Raw genomic sequence first — 5,000 nt, forward strand, 5'->3', positions numbered from 1 at the left:
TGTTCATCTGTATTTCTTCTATAAATAACAAATGGCCCCCACTAACAGAGGGTGGTCTACCTGTGGTTATTTTACACGATTCGATGTCGGCAGGAGACCGTCAGTAGGAGCCTACTCTAGCCTTTTGCCTTTTGGATCGGGCCTTTTACAGACCTGTAGTAGTTATTTTCAGAAACCCTTTCCCGGGAAACAGCGTTTCCGTGGTTGCAATTAGCGAATGAGTGCTGTAGATTACGCATTTACAATTTCGCGTAAATGAGCTCTGCCTGAAACATGGCAGGTAGCTCTTTTGTCTCCATATTAGCCTACTAGTTTACATCATGCAGTGTATCTTGTTAATTAAGCGATTATTACTGTTTCATTTGGTTTTATAACATTGCCGTTTCGTAAAACAGTGTTTCTAGTTAGACATCACCAACTCGGCCACCTTGGGCTTTTACTTCGTGTAGAAGACACACATGACGTAAAACAATAGAACAAAAATCGTGAAACAATATCTAATCAGAATTCTAAATCCCTAAATCCCTAAAGCTTTTGTTACGTCATTTGCGTCTTCTACACGAAGTAAAAGCCCCACCATGTTTGTTGGCCCAGGCCTCCCATCATGTCCGCCATTTTGCTTCACTGGAAAGACCCTGGAAACGAGAAATGAATGAGCTCGTAATCAAATATGGTTGCCTCTGCGCTTCGGAAGTGAAATGAGCTGTCTGTGAGTGAAATTGGGGTAGAACGTCTAAACTAACAAGGTAAGATAATGGCTTACTCCCTGACATGCCCCCCAAAACAGAGTCTCTATTTTTAATCGAGTTATGGACGAGAAATTCTGCAATGCGGGCTTATACCGCGAGCATTATGATAGTTTTTTGCTAAATGTCAATATTGCATGACTTCGACTGTAAAAATGTTTTGTGCTCTTAGCTTCTCAGTCGGCGATCCTCATTAGTGTGCTGCAACTATTCGAGGCTTCGTGGACAATGCGCGATGAAAGGAAAAGAACATTTGCATGAAGTGTGCAACGATTGGCGCAAAGCTAAAATAAAATGGTGTTACATGTTTTTTGTCTTTTGATCCCCAAATTATTTGTCCTCTGTCGCGGACGAATTAAAAGGGAAACATTTCGCGATTATTGAAGGTTTTTACGTGACGTCATCTCAGACATTTTGGTGGACGAAAACAAAAGATCTCTCATTGGTGTCTCTAGAGGTTGGTTGAAAACGTCCTATTTCGTCGTATTCACATTGTACAATACGGGTGAACTCACTGCAAACTATCCTGTAACTGGATGGGTACAAACAGTTTCGAACTCAAAACAGAAGATGAATGGTTCATTGTCATATGCTCACGTTTTCGTCAAAACTTAAAATTTGGTGATTTCATGTTGTTGTTTTGTGAAGTACACAAAAAAATGAATGGAAATGCAGGATGCACGTGCAGCGCAAGTATTTTTCCTTTTTTAAAAAAATAATATTCTTGCTCTGTGGCGTTTTCATTGCCGTAGCTGTTGTCTTTGCTTTGCTTAGGCCAAACATCAGAAAACAGGCCTACTTGAAGAAGTTGCACCTTGATTATCCGGACTTGTGGGAACTTCGAAATAGTCCGTGTAATCAAGAGTCCAGATTTAATCGAAAATATGAATATTAATGAGCCAAGTTACATGTACACAAGTTAGTGAGAGTAACATTTTAATCATACAGGAATAAAACAAGTACAAATCGTTGTTGGAAAGACTATGAACATTTGCTCAAAAACTATCTGCTACAAGTCTTTTTTAACTAAAATTTTTTTTATGTTGGTCTAAAATGCTGAAGTAAATCAGTTTGTTTTGATCTGCTAGTTTTTTGCATTTGGATATCGGAGATCTGCTGCTTGCTAACACCATACTCAGTTGACAAATTAGTTTCTTTTTCTAATAGCAATATAATCGACTGTTTATCTTTTATGGAAATAGTGGATGTCTTACATTGTGCATTTTGTCGACTTGATGGATTCGTTTTGATGTATATCTACTTCAGAATGGAATTTGGTGCAGGGATGGCGCAGTGGTGAGAGTACTCGCCTCCCACCAATGTGGCCCGGGTTCGATTCCCAGACTCGGCATCATATGTGGGTTGAGTTTGTTGGTTCTCTACTCTGCACTGAGAGGTTGTTCTCTGGGTACTCCGGTTTTCCCCTCTCCTCAAAAACCAACATTTGATCTTATTTGCATTAACTTGTTAATTTCAATTTATTGTGTCCCTGATTAGTGCTCTACAGTACAACGCTAGAAGATTAGACACTTAAATAAAGTTCCTTTCCTTTCCTTTCCTTTCACTTAGGAACGGAGCAAATCTGAACCAATCAGAGCACAGTGAAATGCACCACATTAGTTATGGTGTGTGTGAGCATGACACATGCTCGTACAGATTTGTGTTTTGAAGCAAAAAAACAATCATTGTGAACCGGACTTTCATGTCATCATTTGAAGGAAAAAGGGTTTGCTGCAGATCCTAAAATATGACTAATAAATATCCATGAAAAACTGCGACCAGAGAAGCAAATCCGGATATCTATTTTAAAATCAAAATATCCAGTTAATCGAGGTTCGATTGTATGCGCTTTCAAATTGTCCTCCCGCAATCCTTCATGATCAGTCATCACTTCAAATTCTGCAGTGCAGTGGTCATCATCCTTAGCACTCCTCTACCAAACACATGATTATTATCTGTTAATCAGAAGCAGAATTAGATGTGTTGTATGCTTCGTCTTTGAAGTGTGGTAATCAATAGTCATTGAGTGTGGGACTTCAGGGGTATTTGTCCCGCTTCCTTTTTTCACTTCTTCATTTTTATTTTCTGGAGTTGGGCTATTGTTTCAAGAACTGTGCATTTATTCGAAAAGGTAATACAACTCACTGTATCTACCAATACATGTCCTGCAGCCATACAGGATTTTTAAAACAGTCATTCCATGGAGGCATCTGTCAAAAGTCCCGAAACTATCAGGACATATTTCTAGTGACATAAAAACGCTTTGTACCTTCAAAAAGGAAGTGTTTCAAGTCATTGTTTTGTTTCGGTTGGTCTTGATGACATGTTCAAATGTTAATTTTTACATGTAGAATTCAAGCTGTCCAAATTAATGATTCTAGTTTTCAGTTCTGTTATGATAGCAGGGCTTCTGATAGGATGCGGAAAAAAATTAAAGATTATGCGGAAATTACACCGGATTATGCGGAAATTTAAACAATTTATAGAACAAACAATTAGGCCCATCCAATGTATTTACATACTTATGGTAAATCAGGACTCGAAATTGCGACCAATGCAGTCGCATTTACAACTGGCCAATATAGCCAATCTGCGACCAGCTTTCACCGTTACAATAAAAGGGTTAGTAATCGGTATTTTGCCGAAACTTGTGCTAAAATAAATAAAGCGATTAAAAAAATAAAAAAAAAATAAAAAATTTTTCCTCGTATTTTGTTTCAATTTGGAAATATGGAGCAAAATTGTGATGTGGTTGAACCACGATCCATTCCCTCGATCATTCACCATTTTCAGCGGTTTTTTACACATACGTATTGCGGGCTCCTATTTTGTTTTGTACAACTTCATCGCGATTATTCTCCCTACTTTTACAAATGATCAATTTAATTTGCTACCATAACTTGCGGCTAAATTTTCATACCTTGTTGCATCTTGTTTAAAAATTCCGAGCCTAGGGTATGTTATGAAAATGGTTTAACTAGAGTGCAGGCTCATTGCCAAAAAATGCGTAGAAACTGCTTACGAACTTTCATCTTGCAAACAAAATGGCGTGTTTTCTTCAATGTTCGGGAAAATAAGTGTTTCAAAATAGTCAATCTCTTCGGCTTTTGCATTTGTGAGGATGGTAAGCAGCTGCTTTATCACTAACATCACGCATTTCTTCAGTTTTATGCGGAAAATGTCGTAATTATGCGGAGGATGCGGATTTTAGGGAATTATGCGGATCCGCATCGCCGCATCCTGTCAGATGCCATGTGATAGCATCACACATGTGAATGATTAAGTTATCAAGGTGTAACTTAGTACCCAGGCATTCACAATTAAACTAAAGTCTTAGGGTTGTCTTTGACCATCATCAAGCAAGTTGTTTTAGGCTCAAAAATGTAGTGTTCTGCTATGCTGGCCTGTAGTCCAAGGCTAGTGAGTGCCTGTAAGGATAGCATAAAATTATTGTTATCATGACCTATTGACAAGCAAGAAGCATTATTATAGAAGTAGATTTTACGAACATTTTGAAGCCAATACATGTAGATCATACAAGTCATGTACAGTGTACATGTATTTTCTTAAAATTAATTTGTCTTCTCTCTTTTAAATTGAATTTAATTGAGTTAAATACAATAAATAACTATTATTTAATATGTAATCAAGAGAAGGAAATTCTTACAAATTTACTTTGACTGAGTAACTCTTCATCTGGTATTGAACTACATGTACATGTACCAATCATATCTGATTTTAGTATAAATACACAGGTGATTATACAAAATCGTGCGCTCTCATTGGCTCGCTATCTCGGATTATCAGCCGATAGTTACCTCGATGGACAAAATGGCTGCCAGTAGTCGTTTTGCCACTGTAAGTGAAGATGATTTTTGTGTTCAAATTTTTTTTTTCTCTTTTTTGAAATAAGATGGCTTTTTCCTTACATGTACATATAGATTGGAACTCTCTCTTCTAATGCAAGGTTCAGAAAAAAAATATTAACAACCTTTGCATCCACTCCCGTTAACCCACTGACTCCTCGGAGTTACACTAAGTACATGTACAATCATGTATGTCTTAAATACTCTAACGCTCTGCGATTTTACTTGTCATTCGGGGGCAAGGAATCTGTGGGTTAATCCTGTAGATTTCCTCACACCTCTGAGCTACATGTAGAGAACTTCAGCAATGGCTTGCCTGATGGGATAGTGTTTTTTACATTTTTACTCATGGATATATATCCACGAGTTTTGGTGAGGGTCTTTATGC

At 37.7% G+C, this 5,000-nt stretch overlaps 1 protein-coding gene across 2 annotated transcripts in view; it reads left to right on the forward strand.

Moving 5' to 3' along the window:
• Positions 1-608: 608 nt before the first annotated feature.
• Positions 609-5,000, forward strand: part of LOC138007138 (E3 SUMO-protein ligase ZBED1-like) — a 16,570-nt gene continuing 12,178 nt past the window's right edge. Inside the window, exons 1-2 of one of the 2 annotated variants that reach the window (XM_068853889.1) lie at positions 653-746; positions 4,502-4,604. The gene's annotated coding sequence lies outside the window, so the exon portion shown is untranslated. Of the gene's footprint in view, positions 747-4,501; positions 4,605-5,000 lie in introns of both variants that reach the window. The other variant, XM_068853888.1, reaches the window with a different exon arrangement.

This window comes from Montipora foliosa, chromosome 6 (assembly GCF_036669935.1).
Source record: "Montipora foliosa isolate CH-2021 chromosome 6, ASM3666993v2, whole genome shotgun sequence".
NCBI lineage: Eukaryota > Metazoa > Cnidaria > Anthozoa > Scleractinia > Acroporidae > Montipora > Montipora foliosa.